Source organism: Ambystoma mexicanum, chromosome 1p (genome assembly GCF_040938575.1).
Source record: "Ambystoma mexicanum isolate Mex_15411 chromosome 1p, UKY_AmexF1_1, whole genome shotgun sequence".
Taxonomy (NCBI): Eukaryota; Metazoa; Chordata; class Amphibia; order Caudata; family Ambystomatidae; genus Ambystoma; species Ambystoma mexicanum.
The window spans coordinates 369,493,002-369,517,662 of record NC_090921.1 but is presented as its reverse complement, the minus strand read 5'-3'; positions in this window follow the sequence as shown (position 1 = coordinate 369,517,662).

Genomic DNA, 24,661 nt, shown 5'->3' with positions numbered 1-24,661 from the left:
GCCCGGGAGACTTAAAGCGAAAGTTCCGGCAATCATAAATACAACCGAGTTGTATTTATAACTGCTGGTACATTCATTTTATGTCTCCTGGATTCCCCCGAGCCGGGGGAGCCCGGGAGACTTAAAGCAAAAGTGCTGGCAATTCTAAATACAACTTTGTTGTATTTATGAGTGCCATGGCTTTGTTTTTAAGTCTCCCTGGCTCCCCTGAGCCTGGGGGAGAAAGAGAGACTTAAAAGGAAAGTCCAGGCAATTATGAATACTTTTCCAGTCGTGGGCAGAGTATTTTTTATTTATTTATTTTTTATTATTTTGGTTGTCTGATGAAATCAACCTTTCAAAAGTTTACAGAAATAGAAAAAGAACAATAAAAAGAAAATATACATTCGAAATGGAAGAGTTAAAACATTAGAAGGCAATTATCATTTGGGGAACCAAAAATAAGTTTGAATTTCAAGTCACAAAACATCAGATTTAAAAGTACAAAAGAAAGAAGACCATTCATCCGATAAAACAATATTAACTTTGGTTCCATAACTTTCACAGTAAGCAACAACTTTGCTATTCAGTTCTTAGCATATTTTTGGAACTGGTTTCACTGAGGTGGAATGACAGTATTGACAAATTGAACTAATGCGATTTGAATGGAAGTTTTGGTATTAGTGAGCAAATAACTCCATATTTCTTCTCTAGTGGGTGAAGAGAGGAAGTTAAAAAATGTGTTAAAAAATGTCTGGCGAGTAAAGCTCAGGGACATTTGTCGACCACCAAACGACATAAAGTTTCGGTTTGCTGCTGATCATTGCAATAACGACAGAATGTTTGACCTTTTCGAACCAAAAGTCTCCTGCCCCAGATCTGCCTCATCAAGCATAAGTTTAGTCAGATGCGTAGCATCTGAGATCTTACATATTTGGAGGGACATTTGACTAAATACGGTTCCATGCTACGTGATCTTTTGTGAGATGACATCATAACACCACAATCCACATATTCCAAACATTGTTTGCGAGTACAGATCCAATCAAAGCGAAACAATTTAAATTTGGCCATTGTAGGATTCATCAGCAAAACTTCAAGTGTGATGTCAGCATTTGTTAAAGTGTCTAAGGCACAATCGACCCATTTCCTGGGAAATTTCACTCTAGAGGTAAGTAAGTAGTTCGCAAGAACACCCAAAGTGTTGGGGTACACTGCACCCATTAAGAATTTCCTGTATAGCATACAAAATTTCCACAGGACTTGACTGTAGATAGAGATGGTACCCAATTTGTAGCGCACCAATGGTAACGGAGTACATTTCGGGAGGCCCAAAACAGTCTTCCAAAAGTTTGACTCGTATCAGTCCCAAAATGATTTTGGTTTGGGTAGCCCCGTCTCCGCTCCATAAGTGATTATTGGGACCACCTTTTGCTGAAAGAACGTGATTATATGGGTTGCTGTGAATTTACCATAACTATACAGCAAGATTTTTGCTTGTGATGTTAGTGTTCGATTTTTAGCATCCAGGGTTGCTGTGTATATGGTATCATTCAGTGGGCCTGATTCCGAGTTGGGTGGTAAGGGATACCGGGTACCGGTATGGAGACTGGTGCCGGTAATCCCTTATTGCCCAATTCCAAGGTCCCTTAGCGGGAACCGCAAAGGAAGTGTGGTCGGACCACACGTTCTTTATGGGTCCTGCTAAGGGACCAGGGCGCTAATTACGGGCCTGCTATTAGCAGGCTGTAATTACCGCCTTCCCCATTCCCATTGAGCCCAATGGGGGCTCAAATGGGAATGGGGAATGGCTGGTTGGAATGACCCGGTAAATCCCCATCCATCCAACCAGACCGGACCCAGACCCGAACCCGGACCCAGACCCGGTATTGGAGGCAGCCATGGCACAGCCATGGCTGCCTCCAATCTCGGCATGAGGCCCAGTGTCTCTGTGAATGGAAGTCCCAAATATTTATACTGTGGAATAATAGATAACTCTTGGTTTTGCAGAGACCAATTTAATTTGGGTATTTTCTTCTTGCCAGATTGATGACAGATTACTATTTGCGTTTTATCGAGATTGATAATCAAGTTGTTTTCGTTGACATACTCTTGAAGTTTATTCAGTAGATTTTGGAGCCAACAGGGGGTACAAGATAGTAACACTAGATCATCGGCATATAAAAGCCAGATGATCTTCTGGTAGCCTAATTTCGGAACGTCAGAGATTGCGTCTTCGAACTTGGTGCCTATGTCCAGCAGAAATAGGTTAAATAGGCTTCAAGCTAGAATACACCCCTGCTTTAAACCTTGTTCTGTTGGAATAGTAGCAGACAGTAGGCCATCTAAAGAGAGTCTCACTTGCAACGAGGTGTTAGAGTGCATCCAGCACTTGACTCAGCACGTGTGAAAAAAAGGTTGATATGCCATGCATCTGCCCCACTGTGTGCTGGTAGGTGCCTGTGGGCAGGAAGTGGAGCACAGACACTACCTTCAGTAGCGCTGGGATGGGGGTGCATATTTCAATCAGGCTGACAATGTCGTCGTGTATCATGTCCACAATGGTGTTGATGGTGTCCCAGTCCAGGCGGTACAGGGTGTGGATCTGCTCAGGGGTTAGGTTGAATGGACTGGCTCTGATGCGAGGGATTGGAGGCTGCCTGTGTGGTACTACTGGCTGCGCTGGTGGAACTTGCTGGGCCTGTCTCACCCTCATTCTTCTCCTGTGTCTCCTCTGTGGTGCCTGTTGTTGTTGTTGCTGGTGTAGCAATGCAAGCATGTCCTCCAGCCCCAATATCGCAACTACAAGTGGGATCATTGTGTTGTGGAAATGGGTGTGGTGTGTCAGTGTGCTCCTTTTGTGCTGGGCCAGACTCCATTGCCTCCACCTGTGCTGATTGTGTGCACCTGTGGCAGTTGGGAACACTGCACATTGCTGATAGCGGGTGATTTGCGATGCTGTGGTGATGCCGGCATCCCGTTATCCCTTCTTACCGCCTTCGTGATGCCAGTAGTTGCATGTCCGCATGACTTGTGATGTCCTCCTGTTAGCGGCATCCCGGTATTACCGGCCCAAAGGGCCGCGTGCCCGCGTGCATGCCGGTACGGGGGTGCACAGTCTCAGCAGTGGCGCTGATACCAGGTTGTCGACTCATAATAGGCCGGAGCGGTATTCCCTTACTGGCATCGTTTTTCCGTTACCACGAGTCTTGTAATGAGGCCCAATGTGTTAAAAAAGGCAGTTTAAGGCCAGAAGACGTAGGTGGTTTGCTGGACCATTGCTTCCTCCTCTCAGCGCGACATAGCTCTTAAATGGCTGTATTCCTTCTTGGAGAGCCATGATCAAGAGGTAGACAATGTTTAGAGTTAAGTGACTGCAGGTCTTTATTGTGGGTCTTGGACTGTGGAGTGCCTCAGGGCAACCCCCTTTCCCTGGAGCTCGTTAACATCTATTGACACCAGTAAGCCACCTGTGTCTGCCTGTGTATAGAAAATTCGAGTTTGTATGAAGGAGAAGTATTATCAAATTAATTAAACCAATATTGATTTCATCTTTAGTATTTGTGGGAATTTGAGAATTGTCACCCAATATTCGCACTCTTTTTGGTGAGGCCATCCATCTGTTTGACAAGGTTAAGAGTCTGGGCCTCATCGTAGATTGCTCATTTTAAATCACACCCCTCCCCCACAAATAAATCAGGTTGTGTATCGTTGTTTACTGTTGCTGGAAAATCTTCTTGGAGTTCCCACAATAAAGCCCGACAATCAAACTGATTCCTATAAACGGATCAACATTGGAAACTGGTTGACATTAGCCAAATTATTTGATATTGATATTGATATTTTATTTATTTCGCGCTCGTGTGCAAGTGTTTCATTTGGGATCCTCACCTAGAGGCAGCATCGTAGAATCGATCGACATAGCTTACATTATAAATAAATGAAATTAAAAGCAACTCATGATTCTGTGGTTGCAGCAGGGACAGAAGAAATACTGCAGAAATACTGCACACACACCCATTACACACTATGCTTGTTTTCCTTGATTCCTTAGTTATGTGTGAACTCGACAATAAGAAAAGGAGATGCTAGTATCATTTGGAATAGCATGCGGTTTTAGCAGTGTGGAATGTAAATCAGTTTGGAGGCAAGTGTCTGTAAGCATGAGGTGTCTATCAGATTGCAATATCTATCAGTTTACAAGGTTTGTCGGATTGTTAGTTAGGGCTATGTAGCCCGCCCACATCGTTGTGTGGGCCGACCGCCGTTGCGGTCTTAGTTCCCGGCAAGGGAAGTGACGTTGGGCTAGGGAGGGGGCGGGACAGGAAAGAGGGCAGTGTAACTTGAACGGGGAATAAAGGAAGACGCATTGTTCCCCGGCTCCTCCCGTGTGACTTATTACGCGGTTCGGGGACCCGCGTAAAACCCCACATTTTGCGACGAGGGGTACGCCGTACCCACTCGCAACCCAGGGACCCCGCGCATCGGAGCAACGCCGCCACTCAGGAGTACCGCGGAGGTCCGCGGTCGAGCGGCGTGGCGCGTCGGCGCACCTCCCATATCCTGCTGAGAGGCTGCGAACACGGACGGCCGCAGCAAGCGGAGCCGCGGGGAGAGGCCACAAACACGAGCGGCCGCAGCAAGTGGAGCCGCGGGGGAGAGGTCGCGGCTGCGCCTGCAAGGGAGCACGCGTGCCAGGGGGCAAGTTGCCAGGGTCCTGCCCCCCCCTCCCCCACTTCAACCAGCGATTGGGAGGCCCTGAGGAGGGCCCCAAGGCCCAAACTAAAAGGTCAAGCACACGCACCAGTCCGTGAGGGACACAACGGCAAGCCAGAACCAGTAAAGAGGCCGCACATTGCCACACAGCACCACCGTCTCAGCGAACATGTCGGGCCCAGCAAGCCCCGTAGCCTCCTCGTCAGATGGATCCGGAGCAGCGAACGATGGCAATCAACAGGCACCAGCTTCAGGTACCGCCGCCCACAACTTACCACTACCGGGCCCCTTTGATGTGAGAGACACATCTAACCTAGGCCCCAGATGGGTCATATGGCTCAGAGATTTCAAATTCTACACGGGGGCAATAGGTCTGACAGACAACGCAATGCTAAAAAACACCCTCTTCATGACAGTAGGCCCCGCTGTCAGGGACATCGCAGGCGAACTGATGAACGTAGACACGGTCACCTATGCGGAACTACATGGGAAGCTATCAGAATACTTCACGTCCCATACAAACATTGACTATGAGCGCCACGTCTTCCACACTACGCGACAGGAGAAAGGAGAGTCCCTCGACAATTTCGTGATGCGCCTACGCATCAAGCTCAAATACTGTGAGTTCCACAAGTACTCCAACGACGAGGTGCTAAGATCTCAAGTCATAGCTGGCTGCATCTCACAGCCATTCAGGAAACAGCTTCTCCAGAAACAAAGGTCCCTGGAGGAGATCCTTGCACTGGCCAGGATGGAAGCAGCAGTTGAGTCGCAACTCGACAGTCTAGGCAAAGTCACCATTCAACACCCGCCACCGACTGCTGAGACCATCAACAAGCTATACACGGCGCCCTCACCGAGTGGGAAAGGAACGGACGCCACGTACTACAGATGCGGATTCGAGTATCCACACGCGGGCGACTGCCCTGCAATTGGACAAAAGTGCGCCGAATGTGGCGGTATGGACCACTACAGAGCCGTATGCAAAAATCCTCCGGGACAGGGACCCAGCAGAACGAGACAACAAGAGAGAAGCCCACCAGCAGGCAGAGGAGATGAAGACCAGCCGGGACCCAGGAGAGAAGAAAAACCACGAAGGAGCGCCTACACCAGAGACGACAGAAGGCCTTCGGAGGGTTCGAGGCATTCGCAAAGAAGAAGGTTCGTCCGATACATTGAGATGAGATCCCCATCAGGCAGTGAATCCCAGTCATCAGAGGATGATCAACGAAAAAAAGGGTATGTGTGGGCTCTCAACAACGCCACAGCCACCCAGCACAGCCCAACGCTCCAGCTTCAAGTCAACAACACACCGTTAGAATTCCTCATAGACACGGGGGCAACTGTTAACATTATAAGCGAACAGGCGTATAACTCACTCCCCAGCCCCCCAGAGATTCGGAAGGCGTCAGTGGACATATACCCCTACGGTGCCACGACCCCGCTGCCATGCAAAGGAACAATATCAGCATGGTGCGTGCATAAATCGCATGCCGCAAAAATCACGCTACACATCCTGAAGACGGAAGCCAACAGCGGGTGCATTCTCAGTTTCAAGACTGCCGTCGATATGGGTTTGGTGCACATCCTGTATCAGCTAATGGCCCATAAATACTTGGCCAGACCGGATGCCATCGAGCAAACATTTCCCAACCTATTCAAAGGCCTAGGAAAACTAAAGCACGGCAAGGTACAGCTGCACATAAACCCGAAAATACCACCCGTCGCCCAGCACTATAGGGGCATTCCGATAAATATACAACACCAGGTCGAAGAGGAGCTGGACAAACTAATCAAACTCAACGTCATCGAACCGGTCTCAGGACCCACTCCATGGGTGTCCCCCATCGTTCCCGTCCCCAAAAAGTCACCGGATGAATCCATACGCCTGTGCGTCGATATGAGGAGGGCCAATGTGGCCATTGAAAGGGAAAGACACCAGGCGCCCAGAATCACGGACATGATACATCTGCTCCACGGGGCCCAGGTCTTCTCGAAACTGGACCTCACCAAAGGCTATCATCAGATCGAGATTGAGCCCGGATCCAGGTACATCACGACATTCGTTACACACCTGGGTTTATTTCAATACAAAAGACTTAGCTTCGGGATATCCTCTGCAGCAGAAATTTTCCAAGAGGAAATACACAGAGTAATCAGACACGTGCCCAACTGCCTAAATTACTCAGACGACGTCCTCGTATTTGGAAAGACCCAAGAAGAGCACGACACTGCTCTCCACAGAGTGTGCGCCGCACTACAAGAGGCAGGACTAACGCTCAACAAAGCCAAATGCGAGTTCGGTAAAGGCTCCCTACGATTTTTCGGCCACATATTCTCCGACAAAGGGATGCGACCAGACCCGGAGAAAGTGGCGGCACTCAACTCAGCCGCACCCCCGACGAACACGACGGAACTTCGTTCCTTCTTAGGACTGGCCAGCTACTGCTCCAGATACCTAAAGGACTACGCAATCATCAGTAACCCGCTGCGCCTCCTAACGCGCAAGGATCAACCTTACACTTGGTCCACGGACTGTCAGAAGGCATTTGAGGCGATACGGGATGCCATTTCCAAGGCAGAGGACATGGCGTACTATGACGCCAAAAGGCACACCGAGGTGATAGTGGACGCCAGCCCCGTGGGTCTGGGCGCCATACTAACGCAAGTTGACCCGCTGGAACTGGCAAACATATATGTGGTCGCATACGCCAGCAGGAGTTTAACCCCGACAGAACAAGCCTACTCCCAAGCGGAAAAGGAGAGCCTGGCGGTGGTGTGGGCATGCAAATATTTTCATCTGTTTGTGTATGGCAAGGAATTCACCATCATCACCGACCACCAGGCACTGATCACTATATATGGAGACCCCAAATCACGGATGCCGCCCAGAATAGCCAGATGGGGCCTACGACTGCAGGACTACAAATTCGTCATCAAGCACCGGCCTGGAAAAGAAGACAATCCAGCGGATTATCTATCACGCCACCCGACCGGCCCGGCCACACCACACCCATCCATCGCTGACGAATATCTTAACTACGTAGTTCATCACCTACAACCACTACCAGTCGGGTGGGCAGACATCATTGCACACTCGGAACAAGATCCGGCTCTACGCATCGTGCGACATTGCATACAAGAGGACAGAAGGGCGCACATGCGTCAACAGGCACAGCACGAGTCGGAAGAGGTCCGAGCAGACGTCAAACTGATAGACCAGGTCCGGGACGAACTCTCCATCGTCGATGATCAAGTAATACTCAAAGGGTGCAAAGTGCTCCTCCCAAAATCGCTACGCACCAGAACGATCCAAGTAGCACACGAAAGTCACCGGGGAGTGGTGGCCACCAAGAGATTACTGAGGGAAAAAGTGTGGTTCCCCAAACTGGACTCGATGGTTGAGGAAATCATAGGGCAATGCACAACGTGCGCACAGGTAGCACCGCCTCCGCACCCAAACCCACTCCACATGTCGCCACTACCGAGAAATGTATGGGAAGAACTGGCGGTGGACTTCTTTGGACCCCTAAGAAATGGCACATATGTGCTAGTGCTAATAGATGAACACTCCCGATTCCCGGACGCACAGATCGTGGACAGCACAGCAGCAACCAGCGTTATTCCGGCACTAGACCGCATGCTGTCCACATATGGAATACCCAGGATCATAAAATCTGATAATGGAGCGCCATTCATGAGCACAGACTTCGAAAACTTCGCGAAGTATATGGGCTTCCAGCATCGGAAGATAACTCCGCGATGGCCTCAGGCCAATGGAATGGTCGAGAGGTTCATGGCCAACATCAAGAGAACCCTGCAAATAGCGACCATCCTCCACAAACCTTTTGAACAAGCACTGTATCAGTTTCTCAAGGACTATCGCCACACTCCCCACAGCACCACGGGCGTCTGCCCCGCTGACCAGATGTTCCGCAGGCCAGTACAGACACGACTGCCAGAAGACGCCCGCGCCGCTGAAGCCACGCCTCTGGAACAAGAGGCCAAAAACAAGGATGACATCGCCAAAGCCAAAATGAAGGACGCGGCGGATCACAAAAGAAAGGCACAGGAGTCGAACGTGGAACTGGGAGACCAAGTGTGGCTGCGGCAACCGAAACAGCGTAAGGAGGATGCCACGTTTGCACCGGAACCGCTGACGGTCACGCAAAAGAAAGGCACGATGATTACGGCCCAGAGGACTGACCAGTCCTCCGTCACAAGAAACGTATCGTATTTCAAACCCAAGAGGTGCTACAGGGAGGATACCTTGTATCAAGAAGCTGACAGCGAAGAGGACATTGCCCTTGACGGGTATTACGCGGAGGAGAGCGAGTCATCAGAAGGGGAGGACAGGTCATCACCCCAGGGCCTGGACGAACACACCCCGGGCAACAGAGGTCGCCCTCAGAGGAGTCGTTTCAAACCCCACAGACTCATAGAAGAAATGGAGTAAGGTAAAAAAAGAGACACGTGGTTGTTTAAAAAGGGGGGAGATGTCGGATTGTTAGTTAGGGCTATGTAGCCCACCCACATCGTTGTGTGGGCAGACCGCCGTTGCGGTCTTAGTTCCCGGCAAGGGAAGTGACGTTGGGCTAGGGAGGGGGCGGGACAGGAAAGAGGGCAGTGTAACTTGAACGGGGAATAAAGGAAGACGCATTGTTCCCCGGCTCCTCCCGTGTGACTTATTACGCGGTTCGGGGACCCGCGTAAAACCCCACAAGGTTGATCATGAAATCAGTTGCACCTGCGAATACGCTGGATGCCGATCAGTAAACCCCAAACTGTTCCCCCATGTATCCTAAGAGATCGCCTCGCCTTAGTAGTAGTAGTAGGTAGCTTTATGTGGAACATCATTATTTGGAACATGCAAAATATCAGCTAGAAAATCTGAACAATTTTAAATTGAGCTGTCCGTACCCGTGCTCTCATAACAAAATCCGTCTCTTCTTTGGAGACCAGAGTGAATACTTCACTGTCTCCCTATCCGTGCCAACGTCCTTTTAAGGCCTGGATTGGGCTATATGTGCCTTTGGAGACGAGCCTTCTGTTGCCATGATGGGCTTTTCAGGCCGCACATCCCTTTGAGGATACATCAATCTGAAAACGAAAATCTCCTAAAAAGTCCCAGCGCCAAATGTGTCCAAAAGGGTGGGGGGACCATCGATTTTCCATCTGGGTGCCAGGGCCTGGAATACACTACATAGTTTCTCTTCTCTTCCAGGGTTTTTGAAACTCCTCAAAGCCCACCCTTTTCACTCCTCTATTCATTGACTCTCTTAGCAATACCCCATCTGTTCTCTCACAAGGTATAGGGCCAGTGTTAGAGGCAATTAGATGTGCATGGGCAGTCTACAAGCACTCTCACTCACTCTCTCAGTGGACTTTAAAAACCCCTCCTTACGCATTCTGATTTGACATCCTATCTATGACTATCTGTAATTTGCTATTAGGGGCCCCAAGCATAAATATTGAGCTCTCTCTTTTGGACTGAGATTGGCCCCTCGCTCCTTCTTTAATGTCATGGCCATTGTAGCTCTGCCTCGCGCCACGGCTGTATTCAGATCTCCCTACACCTGTATGCCCGTTTTGTCAGGCTACCAATCTCGAGAAGGCTACTGCCATCATTAACACATTGTTGTCCCTGCTTTTTTGCTGAATCTGTCAGAAAGAAGCCCACACCACTTGGTAGAGTGATTAGTAACCCCCCTCTTATGCTTCCTTGCCTGGTCAAAGTGTTCGAAGAGATTAATGAAGTCAGTGCCAATCAAATTCAATACCTTTGAAAGGCTGTGCCAAGTAATGTTCTCCCAAGCTTGTGAGAGGTACAAAATGTCAGCCTGAACTAAAAAGATTAATTTGATGGTGATGTCATCAGTCACCTTCCTGTATGATTGACATGTTGGCACATTTTTGTAGGCCATCCTTCCTGGGTGAATTGCTTCACTGTGCAGCCGTGCCATTGTTCCTCCATAAGGCCATCATCAATATCTCAAACAGGCTCCTGCATGAAAGAAACAATACATTGACGTGTATCCTAGTAGGACATGGGAAGGGATTCAGAAGCAGCCTTGACATACAATGCACTTGTTCGTTCTTCAAACCAGCCATTCACCTGCTAAATAGTGAATGTGACCTCTTGTAGCTTCGCAGTAATGCGAGCCAGATGAGACATTATGTTCTTGGGGCCCCAGGAGTCAGTATGTTGACCACGGCTAGGGGTCTGTTCATAATAAAAAGGCTGTGCCACATGGATATGCGGTGACGTATTGGCCAGCACAAGCACATGCCATCGTGTCACGCTTGGTCACTGACGAATCCTTCCCAGGATTACTGAGTGCCCTGGTTGCTAAGGCTACCATGTACACACCCCAGGGATCTCTCCGCATGAAGGAGGCTCCATATGGTGGTGGTATCAGCATCTCTGCATGAAGGAGACACCAGATGGTGGCTGTATCTGCATCTCCGCATGAGGGTGGCTCCAGATAGTGGTGGTATCTGCGTCTTTGCATGAAGGTGACTCCAAATGTGGTGGTATCAAAGGTTGAAATTGTTGTTCTGTTGTAGTTGTAGAGCTGAAGGCCTGGATATTGGATGAAACCACTGTGTTGTCATTTTGAAAATCGGCCTTCTCATTTAATTGAAACTGGGCTTCTTTCTACAATAGGTATCGAAGGCTTTGATTTTCACTGAGAAACCTGGAACAAATTTACTGCAGCACTCTGCTGAACAAACGCAATTGATCACTGTTGGCTGTCCCTGGGGCACCTTTCATGGCAGCGACCAGGCTGTTTTTCATCTGGATTACATTACATTATATATATAGCACACTGTGGACCCTGAGGCATTAACCCTAGTGCCTTTGTCAGAGGCTTTGCAACCCAAATACTGGACTTTGTGCTTTGAGAACTGGCTCTGAGGGGGGATCTACGGACCTATTTCCTCCTACTATAGAAAGAGCCCTTGTGGATGGGGCAGTTATGGAATTGACAGATGTGGAGTGTTTAAGTGGATGCGTGTCAGCACCCCCTATATTAGTCTCAAGGACGGTGGTGAGATTTCATGCTTAAACTCCTCAACACACAGGCCCAACTAAAAAAAAAACACTATCTCCCGGTTCTACCTAAAAATAAGGGTCCATGTGGCTTGCTTAGAGATTCAATTGCTTCTTCTCCCGCTTCAACATCCTCTGCACAAATTTGTTTGTGTTTGGTAAAACCCGTGATGATTCACCATCGAGTTCTCAAAGACTGTTTGAGATCGGAGGATCTGCAGTTAATCTGAGTTCGGGGGTAGGAAACGGGGTGAATGATGAAGCATATGTATTGGAACGGGAGAGTTTCGGTATGGAAGATTACTTTACTTACTGAAGGATGTTATTGATCTGGATATGACTTCTATTATGGAAGAGTCATCTACTATAAGGAACCATAGGAGGTTGTCTAATGCTGGTAATGTGGTGGGGGCAACACTTTGCTCTAGTTCTGGCGGTGGGGTGCAAGGGGATCAATCCAGTAATCCCAATGGAGGTGTGCCCCTTGAGGGGGTTTCTCTAAACAAAGGGGTTGGACAAGTGGCACACCTATCTGAACTTGGAGAGGCTAAGGCTGATGACGAGAATATGGCATATGGTGTCCTTACTAATTTATTTTTGATTACTAATTCGGTTAGCACTCTTGAGGAGAGAAGGAGTTGTTTAAATTTATGTCGATTCGGGCTCAATTGCAATGCTGAGGTCTGTGGTCAACTCCTAACCCCATGACAACAGGTTTTAGGGGGAGCCACAAACTTCCTCTTTTGAATGGGTCAAGGTGTGTATAACCAGTCTGTCGGGGCTCAAGATTTGGTTACACCCCTTACTTGTTAATTTGCACATTAGTCTCAACCTAGCCTTAAAGACTCTGGTCGACACTCATGATAGTGTGGGGGGAGTACTAACGGGGGAACAAACAGCATTTAATGAAATGATGTCCTGTATAACATTTATGGAGGGTTCTGTGAGGGGTTTGGCTCCAATGATAATACCCACAAGGCTCAAAGGGGTTATTTCTGATGTGTGTATGGAGAGAAACGTTGCTCTAGAGGCCAAGGTCTTGCTTGTTTTATGAAAGCTTTCTACAATTGGGGATATGCCTTGTAATACTCTATATAATCTGGGTGGGGCCCTGGAGACTGGGGCTGGCGATATCCAGGTACCACATGTGGGGTCTGCGCCAGTTGATAATCTACAGGTTGGGCAGGCGCTTGTTTGCCCAGATAGTCTGTCGCCATTGGTGGAGGCTGCAGCAAGTCTGGCGGATATACAAGATCAACCTAGCAATAAGAGCTTAATGGGTGACATATCCCCTAATGCTACTAACATAGACAATCCAACAGATTTGGGTAGGACATCTCCTCCTAGGGGCAAGAACATAAGAACAAACATAATCATCTGAAAAAAACTAAAAATAGGTCTTTGATTAAGATCAAAGGGCAGAATTCTAATTTAAAAGCCATCCGTCAAATATCAGTCAAGACATCGACATTGATAACCGGCCAGGATGCTCAAAGGAGTTAATTAATAGCAACTGTAATCAATCAGTATTGTTGGTAGGCGATGAAGATCGGATTGAAGTCTCGTCTAGGGCACCTCAAGGGCAGGCAGTGGCTGAGTCTGGGGCAGTACTGCCTGAGCGTGTGCAGACTAAGCAGACCAAGATCACTGCCTTTGGAAAATTATTAGTACTACGCACGCCCGAGTCTCCACTGGTTTCAATACTTGTGTGTAGCCGTTGGGTATTTTGGGTCCTGGAGGGCCTCAGGGAAACCAAGTGGGTGACCATGCTGACCCTTCAACAGGTATTGAAACTAGGGAAAAGGAGCGAGGTAAACCACATGAAGTGTTGGGCTGCTTGGTGCCGCCTTCTGCTGATATGGTGGACAAGGGTGCTCGAATAGGGAACGCTTATCCTCCTCCAAATCCTACCGTGGAGGATTGTATTCAATCTGTTTCTAAAACTGTAGGATGGGCTACTAAAAATCAGCCCGGGAAATAATCTAGACTTAATAGATCTAGTCTTCTGTCTATTTTCAAAAAGATACCCCTTTTGAGATTTATTACATCCAAGGACATTGTTGCCTACTCCTTGCCTATCTCTGATAATCATCGTATGGTCAGCTAATTCCATTTGGATATAGTGGCAAATATGGTGTGGGGACAAAGGGAAAACCTGGAGTTTCAGGGATTCGACTTGGTGGTAATGAAAAGTATTATGGAGGCCAATACTTTTTTGGCCCGCAAATGAGTTGCCTTAGCACCTAAAGTGGCTCTCCTCTAAGGGCACGAACAGAACAGGCCTCAAGGGAGCATGACCACGTGCTGTCTCTGATTTCTAATCTCTTTGGTAATGGCCAGGATTGGTCATGGTTACAACCGGCCATGTAAACACTCCAGAGTATTAGACAGGGGCAGGGGCTTGCATGACACTAGTAATCTTTGGGCCAATGCTCTCTCTGACAAGGTCGCTCAATCTTTGTTGGCTGCCCTTTCTGCAAATGGCTACACTCAACAAGCCATTGAGTCCACTCATGTGGGGGGTCATACCCTCGACTGGGTTGTGCTGCATGAAGTTTCTGCCTCTAGCCCAATCATCTGCACCTTATGTCCCTGGTCTGATCACTCCCTGCTCATCTTCTCTATTACGTTGCCTGCTGCATCTCCAAGAGTCGATGTCACACCTAGATTTTTTTCACGGCTAGATCATTTAGAAAATGTACTCCTGATAGATTATCCCGGGAGCTCGAACATAGATTAGGCAATATGCTGAACTTTGAAAGTTCCTCTGAAATTTCAGTGCATATGAAAAGCACGCTTGACTCAATCATCAAGGACCTTGCCCCAATTAGCACTAGGCTTATTAAACCTGAGACACTCTCAAAGCAGTGGTTTAATGATGACATTCTCACCCTCTGACACTGCAGGCGTGCAGCAGAGTGGGCCTGGCGGAAACAACTACCTCCAACTATGCTAGTCGAATACTAATGTGCTGTAAAAAAGTTTAAAACCGCTGTTATTCAGGCAAAATCTGTCTATTATAATAATTGCATTGTCCAAGCAAAATCTAGTTCCAAGGAGCTTTTCTCGATCCTCCGGGACTTCAACACTAATATGCAGACTACTGTCCAGGTACCATAAAACGCCACCTGGTGTCACACCATTCATGATGCTTTCTCAGCAAATATTGCCTCTCATTTGGAGGCAAGTGTTTCACTACAGACCATTGTCACCCTGGTCCCTTCTCTGCCAGCATTAGTTTCTATGCCCACCACCATTGCCGAACAGCTCAGCTCCCTCTTGCCGCCAGTCGCAGTCTCTGAGCAGCATTGTTCTAGCCCAATGTCACTGCCTCCATCTCCATCACTGCTGGGTCCAGTTGACAATACCCCCACCCAAAGGCCTTCTTTCTCCTTAACCCTCTGTACTGTATCTGAAGTGACCAAGATCATTCTCAACATGAGGACAACCTCCAGGTTGTTGGTTCAATGTCTTGATACCATTGGTCCATGGGTGACCAAACTGATCAATCAGTCCTTTCTTGAGGGCCAGGTACCCACCAATCTGAAGGAAGCTTGGATCAACCTCTGCTCAAGAAAGCCAACCTTGATCCGCTCCTGTCTAAGCACTATCGGCCGATAACCAATGTCCCTTTTTTACTGAAGGTCATGGACCATGTGGCCTACCTTCAGTTAAAAAAATTCATAGAGGACAACGCTAGCTTAGGATCTCGCAAACCGGGCTACCGTGCCGATCCTGGCACAGAAACAGCCATGCTCGGTTTAAATTCTAACTTGGCTTCTATTATCGATCACGACCACCCAGCACTCCTGATGTTGTTAGATCTCTCCGCTCCGTTCGATTTAGTCGACCACAAGCTCATGGCATCCAGGCTGCAATCTCTTGTTGGCTGCACCGAGCTAACCACACAATGGTTAATGTCCTTCTTTGTCCCCCGCAACGCTTGTGTCATTATTCACAACTCCTCGTCGACTCCATCCTTGCTGACACTGGGCGTTCCTCAGGGATCTACTTTATCTCCTACTCTTTCAAAATGTATATCCTTCCTCTCCTTCTGTTGCTCGATGGCCTGGGTGTCCTGTATACCAACTACGCCGATGACACCCTGGTAATCCTTGAACTCTCTGGCTCCTTTTCTGCTGACTCAAAGGCTATTTATGCTATCTACTCTGTTATTCACTGCTGGATGACGCAGAACTCTATGGCCTTGAACACTGACAAAACCGAGATCCTTATAGCTGCCTCCAGTCACATGCTAAAGAATCTTTCTGCGGACTACGCCTCATTTCAGATCGCCAACATTTCCATCCTTGTTGTCCAAAGCGTCAAGACGCTCGGTGTCACCAATGACGCTGAACTCTCCATGTGCCTCATGTTGCCAAAACTCGTGCCACATGTGGCTGCATTAATAAACAGCTCTGCTCACTGCACCCTTTACTATCTGTCAACAATATGTCTCTCCTTGCCTCTGCCCTCATTAACTCAAGACTTGACTATTGCAACAGTCTTTTGGCCGGCACATCTTCAGCCAACATGGCGCCCCTTCAGACCACCCAAATGGCGTGGTCAGAGCTGTGCTTGGCTTTTTAAGGCGGCATTCCATCACTGAACCACGGAAGAAAATGCACTGGCTTCCTATCAGGCACAGGGTGTCTTTCAAAATACTCACACTTACGTTCAAATGCCTGTACGCAATTGCACCGAGCTACCTCGCAGAACGTATCCAATAATACATCCCAGGACGACCTCTCAGGTCAGTTGAACAGGACAGTCTCTGCCAGCCTCACATTCGTCTTGCCAAATTTGGAAAAACAAACTTTGATGTTATCGCTCCAGTTTTGTGGAACTCTATCCCACTTTATCTTAAGTCCTCCACCTCCTTGATCGACTTCAAAAAGAACCAGAAGACCTTCCTTTTCACCGCACCCTAGTTTTGCTCTTCTCTGATCTTCATTTCTTTACTTGTTTCTGACTGTCTTGTTTTGTTTCTTGTGCACCGTGAAGCAGTCTCATGGACGCAATCTATTATTTTACCCATCCTGAAGAAAGGTGAGGCATTAAATCCTAATAACTACAGGCCGATAGCCTAGATTGACCAAATTAGCAAAATATTTGCAATTCTTCTTCTGAGAGATCCTAACTCAGTAGTTAAAAAGAACAACTTATTGAGTCAATTCGAAGTTGGTTTCAGGCCTCATTTCGGTACTCTGCTTAATGCCACGATCTTGGCCCATGTTAGATATCAGGTTCACGATACCCAAGTGGGGAATGTATTTATGGCATCTGTAGACCTGACCAGCACCTTTGATGGAGTCATCAGATCGAGGGTGTGGCAGAAACATGGTTTATGGTCTTTTCAACGAAAACATTTAATCGAAAAGGAAATCCATCGAAAGACATGCATTGAATATAAATGTATCAAATTGCTATCTTTTACATGTAAAAGTACATATCCATCAAAACTTGTCCATCAAACATAGGAATGGACAGGTTTCGATGGATATGTACTTTTAAATGTAAAAGATAGCATTTCCATGCATTTATTTTACACGTTAAAACGTCACATGGAGCTGTCCAGTGCTGAAAACTTCAAAGTATTTCTGTACTGGCCAGCTTCATGTAAAGTTGTAGTGTGTATTATTAATGGGGGACCCAACACCCAAGTGCACCCCCCTTAGCCCTAACCCAAACCCTAACAATAACCCCAACCCTAACCCTTGCCCTAACCCTAATTCTAACCATTGCTCTAACCTTAACCCTATTTCTAACCCTTGCCCTAACCTTAACCCTAAGCCTAAAATCCATCAGAATCCATCAAATTTTATTCAATGAAAATGCATTTCGATGGAAAGTATTTTCAATTAATAAAATGCGATGGAAATGAATTCGATGAATTCATTTTCGATGGAAAGTCCAGATACCCAGGAACATCTGGAGACGAACGTACCCAGAAAGCTGGTCCAACTCCTTGCCCTTCTACACACCAATATGTCTATTCGCATACGCTTGACGAAGGAAGTCTCCCGGTCGAGAGATATTTGAACCTTTGTGGGGGTAAAGCAGGGTTGCACTATTGCTCCTATTCTTTTCAATATGTATGTGTGTGACATAGCTACCATCTGGCAGGGTCTTCCATTGCTCCAGCTAGGCTAGGTAACAGCAAGCTGGACTGGATGTCCTTTCACAATCATGTTATCTTGTTTGACAGAACCCCGAGAGGTTTGAGATGCAAAATGAATCTTTTCTACGATTACGCGCTTGCCGATACCTTACTACATAACGCTACCAAATACAAAGTCCTAGAGGTGACCTATCTAGGATATAAGCTCTCTAATAGAGTCTCTAAGGAATCCTTGAAAATGTGCCTCTATGTGAAGGCATCTAAGTTGACTTCCCAGTTTATATTTTTGCGTAATAGATTATGTAAATGTTCCTTGCTCCCACTACAGCGGTATTATCTTGCCAAATTTGAACCGATAATATTGTATGGTCTCGATAATTCATTACATTAAGTGGGTAACTTGCTCAACTGTATTCAAGGAAAACTTTTGGAAGGAGGTACTGGGTCTGTCTATGGCAGACATGCATGGCATGGCATGCCTAATTCTGTCATTAGACATGAACTTTGCCGTACCTCCTTGAAGGCTCGTCTTATGTGGAGACAACTATCCATGTTCAGGAAAATCCGTGTCCCTACTGTTAATACTTTATATGAAGCGCTGCATGCAGTGATGGAGGCTGAGAATGTTAGCCCCCTCAAACAGATTAGAATCAGGATGATGGTGGTACTGAACTCGATGGGTCTTTATGTGTTTGATTTGATGCAGGGGCCTGGTGGGGTTAAGAATCGTCTTTTTCGAGCTGACTGGGTTGAAACTTTGGAAAGTGTTTCATCATATGCTAAAATGTGGAATTTTCTAGGTTTGCTCACTCTAAAGAATGTTTACCCCTTTGTATCCAACGCTTTCCGAGTAAGACAATACGCTTAACTTATATGTGTTTTAGACTGAACCAGTTCAACACTGTTGAGAGAATAAAGCATTGGAAAGAGCACATTACACATCATGAAACTTATGAAACCTTGAAGCATCTTGTGACGATATGTCCACACTTTGAAAACAAGCGTATGCTATGCTTTAAATAACTGGGTGGTGGCTATATGGAGGTGTTTAGGGACTTTTTTTGGTGTCGACTCATGTGGGGCACAAACGTATCTCTTATTTTGTGCTTGAACAATTTTTTTAACTTTCTTTCAAAAGAATTGGATGTAAAGAATGAAACTAGTAATGTGTGACTCTGGATGTAAAGAATGAAACTAGTAATGTGTGAATCTGTTTTAGTTTTGGTGTAATGTGATAGTTTTTTTTTTAGTTTCTTTTTCTGTAATTTTATGCAGATGTTTTAATTTTTCTAACTTCTTTTTTTAATGAGATGTGATTTCTGTTTTCTTTCTCTTTTCTAATATGTTGTGTAAGGTTTTCTGTAAACTACAAAGGCAACAATGAAAAAATACAAAAGTTAAATAAATAAAAAAGAATGGGCATTTGCTGAATTTAAGGGTAGCTTGTGGAGTGTCTGCAGTGCTATGTCCTTCTTGTCCTGTGTTGAGCCATAGGATCGTATTTCATCCCGATGGAACACAACATGTGGCATGTCTCTGAGAAAGTGCCCATTAGCCACTGAAACACTGATGCCGCAGCCAAAAGGCCAGGCGACATCCTGTTACACCGGAATATGCCATCTTAAGTGGCAAAAGCTGCAGAGTGCTTTGAAGAGGGACACACAGGGATCTGGCAATGTGCACTACCTATGCCCAGTTTTGAGAAGTTGGAAGCTTCCTCTAAGTGCAGTATCAAGTCTGTTGTATTTGTCAGTTCATGTAAGGGCTTTTCAGAGCTATGCAAAGGCTCAGGCGTCTGCCATCAGGCTTCTTCATAAGCATAATGGGTCCTAGCCAATCAGAGGCTTGGATTGACTCGATAGTTCTGCTATGAAGCCATTGATCTTGGATGACCTGGAGTTCACAAGGAGCTGTGGTTGGCATAGGTCTGGCTTTATGCTGCACGTGAACGGTGCCCTTGCATAGATACATCCCGTGCATATCCGCTATTGGGGCTTCAGTGGAGTCCTGGAATATGTTAGTACATCGCAGCTGTTGTTCTGCTAAGACTCGGTTGTCAGCCAAATGGTCTAGATCCGTTTTTAAGGAGCCTTGTTCCTGCCACCACAGGGATTGGCGGGTCCTGTTCTTGGCACATCCAGGGTACCTCTTTCTCACTTACTTTTGAGGGAGATACATGTCTGAAACCCAGTAAACCATTCGTGTGACCCCCATAACGGAGGCTATTAAGGAAGTGAGACAACACAGTGTTAAATATGATTTCTGACACAGTGACGTGGTCCAATCCAGAATCAGCCACGGTATAGGCCAGAAGCCCATCAAGGCATTGGTCCCGGTGCAGTTGAATGTGTTTTATGGACTAGGGGCGCGTGGCATCATCAACATCTCCCCAATCCTCATCCCTGCCAACAAGATGACGTGTCTGGCCTTCTTTGCATGGCACCTTGTAGCTAAAGAGCTGGGTTTCTCGCAGAACAAACCGTTCTGGTATTTTCTTATAACACTCAGACAAGTGTTCTAGATTGTCATGTGCTGTACTTGTCAAAATTCGTGTTGATGTATCTGTGCTGGGACACACCTGTTATGATGCAAGAAATAATTCATCCTACTTACTAAAATGCCTCCAATGTGCTGCTATACAGGTTTATTAAGTGTAAATGATTGGAAAAATGTAACAAAAGAGATTTCTTTTCAATTGAATAGAAACCAATTGCAATGGTGCAATTGCACCTCTTCATCCTCCTCCTCCTCCTCCTTCAACTCCTCCTCCTCCTCATATCAGAGGCGAGTCGCTTGGTGGCAGCAATTGATTATGTTCATAGTTGTATTTAATACAAAACAAACAGCTGAGTTGATCTTGGTACCTTTACTGCTCTGGGTCATTGAATCTTGAATATATATGAGGACAGCATACAGCCAATGTCTACACAGGAACACAGTAATAAATTAGCTTTAAAAACTTAGTATGCTCATGAAACCTTTGGAACACGTATCAATCTATTGAAGGTAATCAATTTTGAGGAATCACTAAATAATCATATTTTGAAGAAGAGTGTAAAAATGATCACTATATAGTTATTCAATAGGATATCCATGGCGTTTTTCATATACACTCACAAAGTGTCACAAAACCTACAATATTGGACATTACTACGGGGAACTTCAGATTACATTTGCTAATACTTTAAGGTAGTTCAAACACGTTTTAAAACAATACAATTTTTGTTTCATATCGCTAAATTGAACAATAGGACATTAGACTAAGTCCAACTTATTCTCTGTCTTTTAGGTCCTCGAGAAGCTAGTCTGGTGGATAGATATGTTCCAATTGAGTGTGTAACAGGTGTTGGCCTAGTGTTTTTTTTTCTCATTTCTGTTAATGTTACACAATTGTGTATGAACAATTTTCATATAAATCTTAGGAATTGTGTATGTGACGCATGTCCCCCAATGGTTTGTGAAATACAGGTTTATTTTGTATCCAGTGATAATAGAGAATACAATTACAGATAATGCTATAACAGAGAAACAAAAACAGAGAAAAAAACATTGAACATTCTTTAAAAACAGATATGGGGCTGGGGAAAGGGGGTAAAATGAGTGGGAATGGGGCTGGGGTTCGTTTAAGCACATAGAGAAACAGGGGCAGGGAAACCCCACCCCAAATAAAATGCAACATGTTTTCACTGTTATTGTTTTCTCTGAAAAGCATTCTCTGTTATGTATTTTCTCTAATCACATAGAGCTGTTAATTTTTGTTTTTCATTGCAATTTGTTTAAATTCAATTAAAAATTATCGTTTTTTATTTGTTCAATCATTAAGTCTTAAAAACGTGTATATCAGTGCATTGCTGCTATTTAGTAAACAGTTTTGGTCTTTGGTGGGGCAGCCTTTGTTGTCAGCTGTGTGTGCGTGTGTGTGAATGCCTCTAAACAGAAGAATGTACCCTTGCTAGTAATTATTTTCATATTATTTCTTTTTTTCACTTGTTTCAAATAATAAATTAATATCTTTGAGAGGTTTCTGAATTATAGAAATCCTAAAATGGGATCTGCCGCTGTTCTTATATAAACACCCAAATAGTAAAGTAGCTATGTGTTTCAAAGGACAAACATTACGGTGATGCTTCCAGTGTTTAAGAAATAAAATAAGAGGTGACTAATATAATTAAGGAAGAGTACAGGACAGTCACTTTCTACCTCCGAAGGTATCAAAAACATACATTTAAAGAAAACCTGAACACATAATCGGAAGTCAACAAAAATATAATCTCAACCTAAAATAGAACAAAATACAAATACATCCACATGATACATTTAGGAGGCAACGTTTTTTGTAGAAAGAGATTACAATGTGCATAAGTGTTTTGACACAATTATATACAAAAACCAAAAAAACAAAGAACATTGGGTTTATATTCATTTCTTTACATTATAATGACTAAATCATAAAGAAGAGTGCAAGTAGGACATATATGTGATACTGGTTCAGTAGATAAACAAGTATCATAGCCCAATTTCTAGGTATTGTTCAGTAATAGTCCCTTTTTGCAATTGTTAGTTTCAAGCAATTAATGCTGCAGGGTCTTTGGTACAAGATATCTTTTTTATCCTTGCCAACGTGAAATTTGATGGTTGGAACCGAAATGCAAGTTCCAAACGATCAGGGGTATGTATGTATGATTTGAATCCCTGTCTTCGTCACGTTTCGGCGGTTATTCTATTACGATAGGTCCGCCTTCATCAGGGCTCCTAGTTGGTGACCCTGTGGAAAGTATATAGATATCGAGTCAGAAGGGTGGATGTGAAGAGGCGGTGGCCCCTAGTACTTAGTGCACTGTACAAATAAAAATATTTAAAAACTCTCGGCACCGGTGGCCGGCTTACCTGCCGGTGTTTGAGATCCCAGAGGTTCGGGTGTGGGACACACGGGGAAGAAAATCAGGCGACAAGACCATGCGTCTATGTGAATACTGAGAACTCTCAAGTAAAGTCACAATCACATCTTGGTGATATCCTGCATAAGGTATGAAGATGATAGAAAAGAGAGAAACAGAGACTATAAATCAGAGGTCTGGCCCCCAGGTTGTGTGGTGCTAATAGGTAATTGCTAAATAACCATATATAGCAAAGGTATAGATAGTGAGGAATTATGCTCTATCTATATTAATTACCTGATAGTAGAGAGATTTTACACCGCTTGGGTAAATTTTCACCTCTGTCAGTGTTTTGTGGAACGTGGTTGTTCACTGTAGGCTGGTGGCTGTTGCCTGTGTGAGGAAAGCACAACTAAGCACCAGGACTCGTTTGTTCCGAGGATATTAAGATGGTGGATTAAATCCTGTGCACAAAATATATATGTGACTTAACGTGGTGACTGATGGTGCTTATGTCCAAGACCAGGATAGTGACAGGAGTACTCCAAAGATACGCATTGTGTGTTTGGAAGCCAAAGTGCATTGATGATGCCAAGTGCACGTGCACGTGAAATTTGCCACGCCAGTGCCGTTCTCTCATATTGTCCAATCTGTGGTCACTGTAGTATGGCTTCCGTCTGAGACCTGTTCTGTGTCTTGGGCTGACTTTTTTTATCTGCGCAGCATTGCACAGTTTAGGCCTCTACATTCAATTCTACTACTCCTAACTCCTTCCTGCAGTTCATGGAGGCTTGACCTCCTTCTCAAGTGTAATGGCCGCCTGTTGCAGGATCACTGGTCAGCTGGAGCACCTCCTAAACATCAATGTCCTTTCAGAGGACTATGATTTGGCCCCTGATTAATCAAAATAACAGGTGTATTTATAAAGCACACTCGGGTGGGGCATCTTGGCGCTGATGCTAATGCTATCGATCTTTGAAGGTTAAAGGTTATTTTATTGACCTTTGTAGGTTAATGGGCTGAGTGGACCTGCTGCGAGGGAGGTCACACACAGATGTCTGTAGTGGATGCATTATTCCAGTGAACCACAGACCTGGAAATTAATTGGCTGCTGATATCACCGAACACGCACATGCTGGCCAATTCTCTCGGCCCCTCACAAAGTCTTCAATAGTCTGTGTAGAGCATTGTAGCCTCTTACAGAATCCCTTGTGCTCCAGCACAACAAACATTACTTCACTGCTGAATTTCTGCTCTATCTTCAGCAGTGCATCTTAGATTTCTTCATCACATGCCGAATCATCTGCTGATACAGGAGTAAGCAGGAACAGTCTCTGGATTTCAAGCCGCGCGCATAGAATAGAGACTTTTTGCTGACAGCAGGAAAGTCGGTGCCACATTGTTCTTCTAAGTAGGTGTGGAAAGTGATGCGTTGCTGAAACCATGGAGAAGTGGCACGCCAGGAGTAGCCAGAAGAAATACTTGTTATGTTGAATTATACCGTGCACCGATACCACCCAAGTCTCCAGGCAGTCACGTGGCTCTGCGAGAAAATGGACTGGAGTGATAGGATAGGTCCAGTACCAGGAGAAAGTGCAGTTTGTGTTTGTTGGCTTGCAGATGGTAGGTTGTGTGCACTGGCTTGTTGTATCCGTATGGGTAAGGTGCAATGCCTGGAATGTTTTCCGTGTGACTGTTTGTTGTGCTGGGGTGTGTCTGTGTTTTTATGTGTAGATTGCTGGTATTTAGGGTTGTCCGCCTTGGCTTGTTGTGTCTGTATGGGTAAGGTCCAGTGTACAGGTTTGTTTGTTGTAAGTGTGTGTTATTTGTGTTGTGTGTGTGTTAGGGTATAGGTTGGCTAGCCCAGAGGGTGTGTTTAATCTTTTGGGTGGTGTGGTTGAGGAAGTAGAAGCA